Genomic DNA, 14,516 nt, shown 5'->3' on the forward strand with positions numbered 1-14,516 from the left:
CTGCTGTGCACAGTCACTGGCTGGGAATAGCCCAGGGGAAGCATGGTCTTGGCATCAACACTACAGTTGATAAAAAGGCGCGGCAGCTGGGGGCTGTCAGTGAAGCATGCTTCCTGCAGCAAGTTCTCTCAAATAGAGATCTGAGCAATACACTCCACGACCACCACAATATTTATTTGAAGATCATTCAGCAGAAAATCTTTTTTTTCTTTTTGCTTGTTTGTCTACTACCTTCAATAACAGTTGAAGAATATCATCTAATAGCAAAATAAAAAGAGAATGTTATATTTAGGAAACCAGCTGTGTCACTCACTTTGAGGGTTGATAATTAAATTTAATAATATTTCTGAGTTAACAAATGCATGTATTCCAAGCACAGGAGTTGTGCAGTTCATTTGCTATAATAATAAGTTAGACATACTTTTTAATATGTTTAAATTTCAAAGAAATACTCCTTGGAAACATATCTAGGTGTTTTCAGTTAAATAACTTGAAATAAAGTAGGAAAAGATCAAAATGTAATTATGTATTTATAACAACTTTTAGAGAAATAAAAAGAAAAATATGCCAGATACATTTTAAAAGCAGTCCTGAAAAGACTGCCACCTTCAAAATAAAATTTTGCAGATACACATATTTTCATGTTTCAGCAAAAATCTACTTAATATGATTAAAAGATACTTTACTCAACCCATCTCAAAGCAACTTTATCATTAAATACGCTTTTAAATCTCACTATATTCTAGTTCCTTTATTTACAGAGTTGATGCACCAGGTTACACATTCGGGCTCCTCTGATCCCTTCCCTTCTCTCCCCTCAATCTCCAGTATGTTACTAAAACCTGAAGATCCCACCTCCTCAATTGCTTGTGAAGCCATTTCTGCCTTTCTTTTCCTCTTGTTCCTACTCTTGTTCAGGACTTCTTTACCTTTTGCATTTATTTTGCATAAAATATTAATTTCCCACTTCTAGTAGTTTCTTCTGCATTTCTCTTTCATTGTTTGCACTGTTGCCGAAATAATCTTCTGAGAGCACATCCCATCTCTTACAAGTGCCCTTCAGAGAATCCTTTACCGTCCAGTACAGCCATTAGCCAGCCATACATGGATGACTTCAAAATTAATATCTCCAGCTCCAACGTTTCCCCTTAATTCCTGATTCATATATCCACTATCTGCTCTGCATCTCCACTTTGATATCTCATACACATCCCCAATTTAACATGTCCTAAATAGACCCTTTATTTCCCCCATAAACATGTTCCTCTCCCAGTCTTCTCTCTCTCTTGTAATGAAAACTATCCTTTCAATTACTGATTCTTTCTTTCTCACTTTATCACATCCAGTCCACAAGCACATGCTGTTGAATTTACCTTCAAAACATATCTATTTATAAATTCAATTAATATGTATTCAGCCCTACTATGTAATAGGTACTGTTTTAAGTGTGTGGGACACAGAGTCAAAAATCCCTGTCCTCTCGCAGCTTATATTAGACTCTGAGAAAAAGTCTATAGAGAAAGCAATGGAAACACAACTTTTTATGTACTTTATGTAGTCCCTCAAACTAATGACACAGCTTCTTCCTTACTTGCCAACCCTCATCTCTGTCTTGGACACCCATCCCCCAGATTCCATCACTTAGATATTAAAATCTAGTTTTCCAGTTTCAGAAGTTTAGATTTATTTTGATACACATTGGGTATCTGGATCTCACTCATGAGTCCAGAAAAAAACATGATGGGGGGCAGGGGGTGAGTGCCCTTAGGCTAAGTTGTCAAGTGGTAGTCAGTCGCAAAATTCAAAATCATGTTTGTGGAGAAAAGAACATAGCTGAAACAACATAAATACTAAGCATCAGATTGAAAAGTGAGGAAAGTCTTTAAACATGAAGACTTAACACAGAATCAGAAGTTAGAAATAAGAAAAGAGTGTGGTGCGAGGGAAAGGGCATATTTTTATGTTGCAGTCTGTGTGAGTTTGGGTTTGAATTCATCCTTTGTTCAAATAATATTAATTAAATCCCTTTTATATGCCAAGAACATATAACATTTGAGATGACCAAAACAGAGGAGAGAGGAGGTACAAACACCTCCATCCAACCTAAGGTGGATGCATCCTTAGGTTGCCAAGCAATAGCCAGGAGGTAGAAGTGACTGGAGACTAAAATAGATGGGAAAGTGGCAGATGAGATCAGAGAGCCAAATCACGCAGTGGTCCAATCATGCAGGGCTTAGACAATCATGGTAAAGAATTTGGATTTTATTCTCAGAGAGATGGGAAGCCACTGAAGTTCTTGAGGATAATCTAACTATATTTTAAAAGAACCTCATTTGTTTCCTTGTTGATATTAGACTTTGAGGCAGGAGCAAGAGTGGTTTGACAGACATCTCAACTCTTCCTTTATTTTTCTTTTGCTCCAAATAACTACCACATAAAACTCCCCAGGATGAGTAGTTGAGATTAGAGGTACTTTTTTTTTTATTAATTGGCAGATTAGGAGCTGTGTCTTTTGACTCTCCAGAATGTTGATATTCTCATTCCTTTTGTCCATCGCAAGATTTCTTATGACTTAGAATAAATATCTTTTATAAGCTTTTATAAAGTATGTGTAATATGTGAATCTTGATACTTACTCTCTTACCCCTAGAGGATAGTAAAGCGCTAACTAGTGATTTTTAGATTCTAGAATAAGTAACTTAAGGATAGGCTTAATTATTTGTGAAGTAAGCCAATATAATAATAATAAAAATAATTATTAGGTATCACTTTTACTAACCACTTACTGTTGCTGAGCAAGGTGCTAACATTATATATACATATGCATTTATATTTCCATAAGTTTTCACTTCTTTTGTCACGAAGTCCCTAAGAAATGGGTGCATTTATTATTCTTATTTTACTGAACTGAAACAGGGACTTCTGGCAGTTACATAACTCACCCAAGGTCACACACAGAGAAAGTGGTGGACAGTGAACTATCTCCAGCGGTCTGAATCCGAAGCCAGTAGGTTTAAGCTACACCAGCTTGAAGGAAGAAGTACGGCTTGAGATCATTCCTAAAATAGGTCATGCTCCATATCTGGTAACAAAGTGGAACTGATGTCTGGAGAACTCCTCTTAGTATAGAACACCTAGAAATTCTAGATAAAATATAACATGCATATTTTTAAATGCATGGCTGAGCTAATAGAAAAAGTAAATTCTCAGATGCAGAAATGGTGAGAAAACATGAATTCAGTGAGACAAGTAGATGCTGAAATCTATATTTACCAGAGGTATTTTTTCATTCATCTTTGATGGTATGGGGTTTGGCTTTAAAGGTTAAAGATGTACTGGACATATGACAAAATCCTAAAGCAGCTCGAAATGGGAAATCAAATTAAAGACCTGTACAGGACGTCAGGACTCTCACCAAGCGAATCCATCAGTTGATAAACTAAAGACAGAGGGTAAAGATAGTTTTCTGTCACATCACTGTGTCTGCGTGGAAGGAAATTTAAAAAAAAAATCTCCTATGAGAATTCATAACCACAAATCTGCCTTTAAAGAGTTGGGGCAGAATTCATACTATCTGTATGGTCTAAAGCAGTAGTTAACAAAGATTTTCTGTAAAAGGCCAGATAGTAAATTTTAGATTTTGTGAACCATATGGTTTCTGTTGGAGCCACTCAATTCTGCCCTTGTAGTAGGAAAAGCAGCCGAGGGCAAAACATAACTGTGGCTGTGTTCCAATAAAACTTTATTCATAAAAGCAGGCATCAGGCTGAATTTGTTCTGCAGGCTGTAATTTGCTGACCCCTGGCCAAAAGTACCTCAAGTGAAAAAAAGTGGTCCCATGCTAGTAGTGATCCAGGGACCTAGCAGAAGAAAACACAAATCACTGTTGGAGAAAATACTTGAAACCCAGGCTTCAAAAAATTTCCATAAATAATGTTCCAAGGAATGTGAGTTCAACAGGAAAGGAACAAACATGAGCAAAAGTAAAAAAAACAACACATTACCATTAAGATGTGGAAAGACAGCAGATAGTGGAATCATAATGTAAGAATGTTTACTTGTTTAAAAGAGTGACAGCATGGAGTAAAAGTATGCTGAAAAAAAAAAGAGGCTATAAAAATGACCACATAGTTTGAAAAAGAACCAATAAAATAATCACAAATAAAAGATATCCTTAAAATTAGGAATTCAGTGAGAATATTAAACAGCTGATTAGAAATAGCAGAAGAGAGAATTAATGAATTGAAATATTGATCTGTAGAAATCATTCACAGTGTGACACAGAAATGTAAGCACATGTATGACAAGGAGAAAAAGAATGAGAAGGTCCAACATATCTAATCAGTGTTCTGAGAATGAGGGAAAGCAGTATTAGAAGAAAGAATGACTAAAAATTTTTCAGAATTGATAAAAGATAACAGTTCTCAGATCCAGGAAGTCAAGAGAATCTTTGGAAGTATAATTTTTTAAAAAAATCACATCTAAAAGCATAACAACAAAAACAAAGGAATCTATTACATTTTCTCAAAATCTGTCAACCTAGAATTGTATACTGTGAAAAGCATTATTTTCATAATAGTGGTAAACTAAAGATGTTTTCAGATACCCACAAATTGAGACAGTTTATCAACTACATATTCTCACTAATTGAACTTCTAAAGAATATGCTTCATAAAGAAGTTATTGAACTCAAAGATCTGAGAAACAGTAAATATATGTAGATAGATTTAAGCCACTATTGACTGTATAAAGAATTAATAGAAATATCTAATATTTAGGGGATAAAAAGTGCAAAAACTAAATACGATAAACAACATCCTATAAGTTGGGGAGGAGTGATTACATTCAAAGCATTCTAAGGTACTTGTATTTTTGGGAAGGAGGAGAAAAATAATAATTAACTTTAGAATTTGTTAAATATTTTTGATAAAATATCTAATACAACCACAATAGTGATAAAGTGTCAAACTTCCAAACTAGAAGATTGAAAATAATTAATCAAATGATATTTGGAGAGATTCAGAGGGTTACAAAAAGAGCTGAGTACATTACACAGAGATAGGAATAAACAGAATGTGTTGAAAATAAGAACATCCAGTAATATTTACCACACAGTAATTTCAAAAATATTAACATTACTGAATGTGTAATGGAAAAAAAAAAAAAGAAACTGGATACAATTTTACATTCCATATCCAAAGAACAGTGATACAAGCTTGAATTGCTGTTCATCATTATGTGGATGTTGCTAACTCAAAGTATCAGTCAACAAATGCAAACGTTGTGAAATCTAATCTTCTTGTTCGCTGACCTTCCAGGAACAACTGCAGAACACCAGCTTCACAGGAGGCCAATTATGGCAATGTAGCCTCTAGGCTCACATAATTACAACATCTGTAAAAGTCTCCTTCATGGATGGTTTACAGTAGATTTTATTACAGCTTTCATGTTGTACCAGAGGCTGTAGCACACACTATGTTAATAATATCAACAAACAACCAATTAAAAACTAGATAATGAAAATTATTACTTTTAACTGGAAATAATTTATGAGGTTTAAATTTGTTCTAACATGATCCTAATCATTTTTTTTTTTTTTAAAGAGACTTGAAAGCTAATTATCCACTAACTTTACATATTTTGGAACACAAAAACTACTCAACTATAGTATTCTAATTTATAATACAACTTGTCATATTGCTAAAATGATGATAAGCTACCAACATGTCTAACACAAAATTATAAATATGTCAAACAAACAAAAAACTCTTTGGGCAGAGCCTGAAGATTTAATTGCTGTTTTTAGAATTTGAGGAATACTCCAATCATATCAAACACTGTTTAACACCTTTATACTCACTTCTTAAAAAGTAAATTTATTTGGGCCAGCCCTGGGGTCTTAGTGGTTAAGTTTGGTGCGCTCCTCTTTGGCAGCCTGGGTTCAGTCCCCAGATGCAGACCTACACCACTCATCTGTCAGAGGCCACGCTCTGGTGGTGGCTCACATACAAAAAGAGGAAGATTGGCAGTGGATGTTAGCTCAGGGCAAATTTTCCTCAGCAAAAAAAAAAAAAAGTAAACTCATTTATAAATACAGAAGTTACCCTCAGTTTTCATCAATAAAACACATTTCACTAGTGGTTAAACAGGATATAAAAATTATTACTTCTTGGGGCCAGCCCGGTGGCGTAGTGGTTAAGTTCACACGTTCTGCTTTGGCAGCCTGGGGTCCGCTGGTTCGGATCCTGGGCACAGACATACTCACCGCTCATCAACCCATGCTGAGGTGGCATCCCACACAGAGGAGCTACAACTCTACAACTATGATACACCACTATGTACTGGGGCTTTGGGGAGTAACAAGAAAAAGAGGAAGATTGGCAACAGATGTTAGTGCAGGGCCAATCTTCCTCAAAAAAAAAAAATTACTACTTCTTTTGTGGGGAAGATAAATCTAAAATCTGTTAATCTAAAGTTGAAAAGATATAACGTCTTGGACCATCACAATTCTGGTCAATATACATCCTTTCAGATAGAATCACTTATATAGAAACACACTTTCTTAGAGCTTATTTCACAAAGATGCTTTTAGCATGGACTTTTTAAATAAGGAGCCTTATCTCATTATATATATAAACTGTGTCCTTGAGGAGATTGTATTAACAAGTGAATGGGAAGTAATACCTTATGAAAGAGTTGGAAACTGACAAACTTTAAAAGCCTCTTACTCTTGCCACAAACATCCTTCAAACCATTCTCCGTTTTAATATCACAATTGTCTTTCTAATGTCATCTCCTTGCTCAGAATTCTTTACCATATTCCTATCACCGAGGAAAACAAACGAACAAAAAATACTTTGAATTGTTTTAATATCTTCCTTTACAACTATTCCCTCAAAACAAACTATATAACTGCCCTACTGGTAACCAAATCACCCCATAGCCAGATACATGCACATGCTGTTCTCTCTGCCTCATATGCCTTCTCTCATCTCTGTGCTCCTCTACCTCACCAACTCTATTCAACCTTCAGGTCTCAGCTAAAATGTCACTTCTTGGGGTAATTCTTTGCTGCTCATATCTCCATTAGGCTGAGTTAGAGGCTTACTCCTTTGTGTTCATAGAAATTAAAAATATTTTACAATGTATGGTTATGTCTGTATTTGTGTATATATATATATATATATATGTATGTATTTTTGTTATATAAATAAAACCTAACACATAGCATAGTGCCTAAAACTGTCTACTCAAAAAGTCAAGTAGATGGATTAATAAGGTTTGTTAGCTCTTCTAATTTATTCTAACAATAAAAATTCAGTTAGTTTTTACCACCTTGACTTATCCTTAGAACATAATTTCCCTTAATGATTATAGCAATATTTGTGGCTGATCATTAAATATTGTTCCTGCCTTTTCAGAAAAAGATATTTCAATAATTGCTTTAGCTTCCCTCAAAGCTCTTCTCTATTGCTCATTTTATCAGGATTTAAAGATGATATGTTTTATAAAAACATGTCAGTTGGAAGCATAACATAAAATTTGCTTTTTGAAGTAGTTACAATAAGACTATGATTAGTATGAAGATGAGATAAGTCAGATTTTACAAAACTCTTAAAAGAACTTAAACTGCATGATCAGTTATTCATTATATTTTTAAATTGTTTCCTCCCTTTTCTATTTTTCTTCCTTCTTTCCAAACGAAAATCAGAAAGAGTATAGATAAATCCTGCAAATCTTAATTTTAAATACATAATTACTACTTTATTATTTTAAGAGATTTAATTTGGTACAACATGATTATTCAATCCTATGTTAAATCTCAGAAATTTAATGACTCACACTAAGGCAGAAAGGCTATGGACTGACAGGGTCAGTATTTGACAACATGGTTGTCTTTGTTACATAATATCAATTGAAATTAAATAACTAATATTTACAAATAATCTATACTATAAAAATGGATAAATAAGAAAATAAAGGGAAGGGAAGGGAATTATAATCATCTTATGTAGTTTCTCATGAAGACATCAAAAAGAGGATAAGATCAATACCCTGAAATATAATTAAAATGCAAATCTTGATTTCACTATAATTTTGACTAATTATGGGTGATTATAGTAATTTGAGTAATTATAGTATTTCTAATAAAACAACTAAATTTCAGACAATTTAAGTGAATTTTCCTGGTTATACAGTTCATTAAATCTAAAATTAGGAAAAATTATGAAAAATAGGACAAGGATTTCAAGAGGCTAAAATGTCACACTCAATGTAGGGAGAAATGGTTTCAAACTCTTAATGATAACCCCAAGAAACAGTAGACACTGTTTAAATATACAAAAATATGTGGGATAAATAACGTGTAAATCATTTTATCAGAAGTGAATAATAGGAAAAATCCAGCAAAAACAAAAATTCATTTTTGTGAGAAACATATATGAAAATGGGTAAATAAGGTATAGAAACATACAGATTCATTAACATAAAATAGTTCAGGGACTGATTAGCTAAAAGTCCACTATAAAGGAGAAAGATAAACCTTATTTCATCATTTTTTAGCCCGTAGAGATATGAACTTTTGATGTTCACATCTAAACTTGTTATCTTACCTTAGGACCCTTCCTCATAGACTTACTAATATGCTTTAAAATTTTAAAGACCCAGAAAAGACTTGCCCAGCCTTGGCATGTGTTAGTGAGACTCGCTAGTCAATAGCAATATAAACAGCTCTTTTCATCAGTCCTATTGGCGACCAGCTGCCTATGAAGAATAGCTAATTACATAAGGTCACTAACAAATGCTTTACTGCTTGGAAGTTGCTTAGGCTAATGAATAATTAAAATATATATGGTTTGTATAATCATTTCTAGAGAAAGAACTTCAGCTATTGCCAACTTAAATTTTGTCTTTGAACTACATTTTCTTAGTTTATTTTAGTCACACATTCTGTCATTAAGTGAGAACACTATACATTTCACCTGCTTTGATTCTCCTGAAGAAAGACTGGTTCCTTTGAGTAGTTTCATACAAGTACATAGCGGCAGTCTTCCATTTTCTTCCCAAATTGGTTATGATTCTATAGTTCGTCCCTCCTAGCCTGTACATATCCCGAACATGTATGGCACTATAAGAAAATAAATCCAATTTTCCTTAGGAAGAGGCCAGAACCTGAGCAACTTAACTGAATAATAATAATTTTCTGAGCCTGAGTTCCCATCTCAAAGAATAAACAGAGATTATTTTTTACCCAAAACAGAAATCTAAACAATTTGACTTCGTAATGATCCAGTGAAACATATTCTAACCATTGGGTGTGCACAGTGACTATTCAGTGATACTGGACTCCAAGTAAATAGTTAAAAGCTAAAAAAATGCAACTACTTATGTGTAGAAGGACAATGAATTTTAAAAGAAGGTGTATGAAGTCCCATGCCCCTTGACCTTCTCTTATTACTATTGCCTGGTGAACCTTTTCAAGATGAATGGTGTATATCTTTATCTATGACAATCCATTTAGCAATCACAACATTTCCTATAAGTTAGATAAATTGTCCAGTCACTTAACAAGAAAAAAGGCCAACATCAATCGCAGCAAAGGTCACTCAACCCAGTTTTGTTCTATATTAAATTGTCATCAGATCTGAACAGCGATTTCATCAATAACGCATCTAACTAGAAATGTTCCAAAATTTAGAAATCAACTGCTTGCCCTATGGGAAAAATGAAGTAGGTAAATAAGACACAACTTTCCAAGGCAAACTCACAAAGTATTGAACCCAAGATCATACTCTCCCAGGAGTCTCATTTATCATTTAAACTAAATATGACTTCTAGAAATAACTCTGTGGGTTCAATGTTTGTCCTTATAGAGATTACACAAACGAACGTCATGTGGACTTTGTAAATGTAAGTTTGACTTTCTCTGCCAAAGTAGCCAAGTAATGAATAGATGAAAGAAGCAAAGTACATTATGATATTATGACCTGAATCTAATAGTGAGGAGCCTGTCACACAGATCCAAAATGAGGTGTGACCTACAGGACAACTGACCTGAATTCTTCCAGAGATTAAATGCCATGAAGAAGGGAGGGAGGCAGAATTACTTCAGATCAGGGGAGAACAAAGAGACATCTCAGCCAACGCAATGCGTGGGCCTTGGTTTATTCAGGATTAAAGAACCACACAGCTAAAAAGGACATTTTAAGGAAAATTGGGGAAATTTGAAAATCTGGGAAATTTGAAACTGCTAGTTATTGTCTTAGGTGTGGTAATGGTGATGAGGCTGTGTAGTCGAAGGTCTTTGTTTCTGGGAAATGCAAACTGAAATGTTTAGGGGGAAGTGTCATGAGGTTTCTAGACAACTTCTAATGACTTGGCAAGTGGAAGTGTGTGTGTACGTGCATGTGTGTGTGTTTATGTGTAGACTGAGCAATTGCGAGAAGAGATAAAGAGTTCATGAATCTAGAGGAAGGGTGTACAGGGGTACACTGCATATTATTTCAACTTTTTTGTGGGTTTAAGACAATTTAATTTTTAAAAATCAGTTCATGCTATTCTTCTGCTCAAAAACCTACACCAATATGCCATTTCATTCAGAATTAGGCCATTCTTTACAGTGGCCTACAAGGCCTAACATAATCTGGTTCCTCATAATCTCTCTGATCTCTGCCTATAATTCTTTTGTTAATTCACTCCAGCCACAGTGGCATTTTTGCTGTTTATCTAACATGTCAGGTATGCCTTTGCACTGGCTGTTCCCTCAGCCTGGAACATTATTCCTCTAGATGTATTAATTGCTTATTTAAAGACACCTCAATGAGTCTAACTACCTTATTTAAAATTGTAACTGAGCTGCAATACTTGTTAACATCCTGTACATTTTCTTTTTTTGTATCACTTTTCAAATTGTTATATATTTGATTATATAGTATTTTTTCTTTTATTGTATGCATTATCCCAAAGTAAGCTCCAAGAGGAATGGATTTTTTGTTCACTGAAAAATCTAGAAGAGTTCCTGGCACATAACAGATTCTTAATTAACTCTTGTTGAAAGTTTAATGAATGAAGAACAGCTTTATGGCTTTCCTTGTAGTTAGAAAATGAAAGATCTGAGTGCAATTTTGTGGTGGAACACAATAGGTTGGAGAAGAGAAAAGCCCAAGGAGGACACAGCTCAGCATAGGCAGATAGGAGTCTGGGAGGAGGTCCAAGGTATAAGGAGTTGGAATGAGAGATGACCTCATGAAATCTTAGATATTTTCTCACTTTTACAGTACGAATGAGGAGCTGAAAAGGAATGAAATAAAGATATTAACTATTCTCTAAATATTTTGTAATGTGAGAAAGCTCATTTACAATTAAAGGATTTATAATAAAAGTAATCCAGTTAGATGTGCATGAAATATTTGATAAGAAATATTCAATCAGAATTTAAATAAGGAGACCACACTTGTCAGACCATTTAGTATCCTAATCTAACGATGGTACTTCTGTTAACGTTGAGATTGTGTGTTATCTGCCTTCAAATCTCATCTGCAAAAGAGCTTGGGCCACTAACAATGCTAGTTGTCCTACAATATATCAAGAGATATTGGCAAATGGAACCATATGCTTGTCATAAGGCAAGACCACCTAATAAGTTCTCCATATTTCAAGTGCTAATATCACTGGTGCAATCATAAACCGGCGTGTCGCCACAGGAAATGTATAAGCAATGGTATGCAACGCATATTTGTGGTAACATGGAGTCATTTAAACCGTCTGAGAATGGAGAGGGATGGTTAGGAATCTTGAAGATGGAAGGCATGACATTCAAAGCCTCTTTTCAGGATATGCGTTACATTGTCACTTTTCTCTTCCCGGGGACTAGTGGTACTTATTTAGGAAATTAGTGATGAGTATGACCAAAAGTGGTCTCCAACTCTATCACACAATTCTGAGCTCAGGGACAGAGACTTCTTGACCAGGGACATTGAGATCATGGTTTCATTTAAAAAATGTTGGGAGATTTTCCATGTGTTTAATATACATCTTAGTTTTTAAAAGGAAGAGATAAAATTAAGGACAATTTATTGTGCACTGTTAACGTATAATACTGAATACTTTGTTTTTGAAGCCTTATCTAAGAACACAGTATTTAAATGAAAATATATATTTTGAATTCCAATCACTTGGCTTACAAATTTTCTAGAACACAACCTCAACATGCCAAGCATCACAATCCTTTATGCTTTCAAACACATGGCCTATCATAATGCATTTAATAGATTTTAAAATCATCGCTTGTAGAGCAGTCTACTCTGGAAAATTCATTTCAAATATATTTGTAATGAAACAATAGTTAATTATTAAATAATCAATTGTGGTGGTCCCTGGGTTGGGACTTAAGAAAGTGAGTACATAAGGTTATCACTGGGCTGCCATTTAACATTAGCTTGTGAAGATAAATGAGTTTAATTAGACATTTATCTTATTTCTTCAGGAATCTATCCTCCAAGAAATGGTCCTTAGGGAAACACACTTTTCTAAGCAAAATTCTACTGAGTATGTTTATCTAGGAACACTTCTAGTATTAACATCTAGGCATTTAGTACTCCCTATGTAATCTGATCTCAGTTGATTTATTAATTTTGTCAAATAGTTCTTGAGTTCCTACTATTTAAAAAGTACTACTTACAGCTTTTCTTTCTCTTTATCTCAATAAATATTTCTATTTATCAGCTTATTTATATCTAGTTGATTTATTTACTTCCAATAAATATTTGCAAATTTAGTTTATTCTCTATTTAGTTTATTCTCTAGGAGCTTAATTCTAAATGAGAAATATTTCAATGAGCACTTCTCTTAACTTTAATCTAAAAATATATTTATGATTACTTGCAACATATAGCATTAATTTCAAGCATCTTAAAAGTTAAATAATGTAAACAAGCAACATTTTTGAAAACTAGATATTTCATTTATATTATTCTAAACTTAAATTGCACTTCCTTGTCACTATTGCATTTCATGCTAATATGAAATACTATGAGATATGTCAAAAGACATGTTAGAAGTTGACTGTGAATAGTGCTGATCTAAACACTCATACCACTATTTCTTATGTGTTCGTTCTTCTTTTACATACTGAATTGACAACAATTCTGTGATCTTTAAATTTAAAAAATAAAGCATTAAAAAATACTTGAAAAAATAACATCAAATTATCATGAATACTTTTATACAATTATTGTATTCTCACTTATCTGAACCATACTTTATCATACTCAAAGACTTATTTAATCAATAAAAGGATCAAAGTTAATTTTAAGTGATTAGTGTTTAAATAATTAACGTTGCACTCAGAAGCCAAACCAAATATTTATTTTGCTAATTGGAATAATAACATTCCAAGAGTTATATTTTAACTGAAATTACAATAATCTTGTTCAATCTTAGATTTGCTCAATATCTGATCTTGATGAAATCATTCTATACATGACATTTCAAAATACATTTTCTGCTTTTCTAAAGTCAAGAGCGAACTTTAAAAAGCAAGGTTAGCCCTGATAGTGAGCTACATTTTACCAATGTTCTCCAGGAAAAGGACTAATCTGATCAGCTGGAAACTGACAAATGATAATTTCAATCTGACTTTTGAACTTTCTCATTACTCAGATTTTCCTAGAAATCTCTGTTCTACTCCAAGGACTAAATACAGTATGAAAAATGAATCTTAAATACAATTATCATTAGATAATTCTAGATTCTGTGGTTTAAATGATTTGTTCTAAACTTCAGGTTTTTGAGAAAAATATGCATGACATCATGTCCTTTTTTAAAAATAGTGAATATTTATGTACACTTTGCAAAAAAATTACCAAAGCAAGGTCAATATTTACAGATTAATACTCTTTATCTCCAAGTATACTGAATATACTAAAATATATCAAGAGCTCTTGGCTAGATAAAATCACTTGTGTTACAGTAAAAAACAGTATTCTTCGCAATATATTCTATCTTTAAAAATCAAACATAGTTATATGTGAAAGAAGGAAATTCATTTGTACCTATAAGTTTGCCTAATAAATATGTGAACATTTAAAAATGTTGCATTTTTTTTGAGATACAGAAAGCTAAAAAAGAGGGGATAATTTCTTCCTACCAGTATCCGGTAACATCCTTCCTTTTTAATTTCTTCCCCCAGAGGCTAATTTGTCAAGACTGAAAAAGATACATATATTAACATTGACCATTAAAAGATTCATCATCAATTAACATTATGAAACATCTTTATGACTTATAATTTAAAAGCCCACTAGTATATTTATAACTATTTCTCCCCAATTATAAAAATCGACAACGGCATTTTTCAACTTGGTAAAATTTGGGTACTAATTGCATTCTAGGCACTTATAATAAAGATGAATAAATGGTCACAACAATCAAAGAGTTTTAATTTAATACCCATTAGAAAAAAATATATAAAAACATGACAGAATATGAAGCCATTAAAGATGTTATAAATACAGAGA

At 33.3% G+C, this 14,516-nt stretch overlaps 1 protein-coding gene across 1 annotated transcript in view; it reads right to left on the reverse strand.

Annotated features, from left to right (window-relative positions):
- Positions 1-14,516, reverse strand: part of THSD7A (thrombospondin type 1 domain containing 7A) — a 675,175-nt gene that overhangs the window by 343,650 nt on the left and 317,009 nt on the right. The window lies entirely within an intron of this gene.

The sequence above is a fragment of the Diceros bicornis genome, chromosome 3 (assembly GCF_020826845.1).
Source record: "Diceros bicornis minor isolate mBicDic1 chromosome 3, mDicBic1.mat.cur, whole genome shotgun sequence".
In the NCBI taxonomy this organism is placed as follows: Eukaryota; Metazoa; Chordata; class Mammalia; order Perissodactyla; family Rhinocerotidae; genus Diceros; species Diceros bicornis.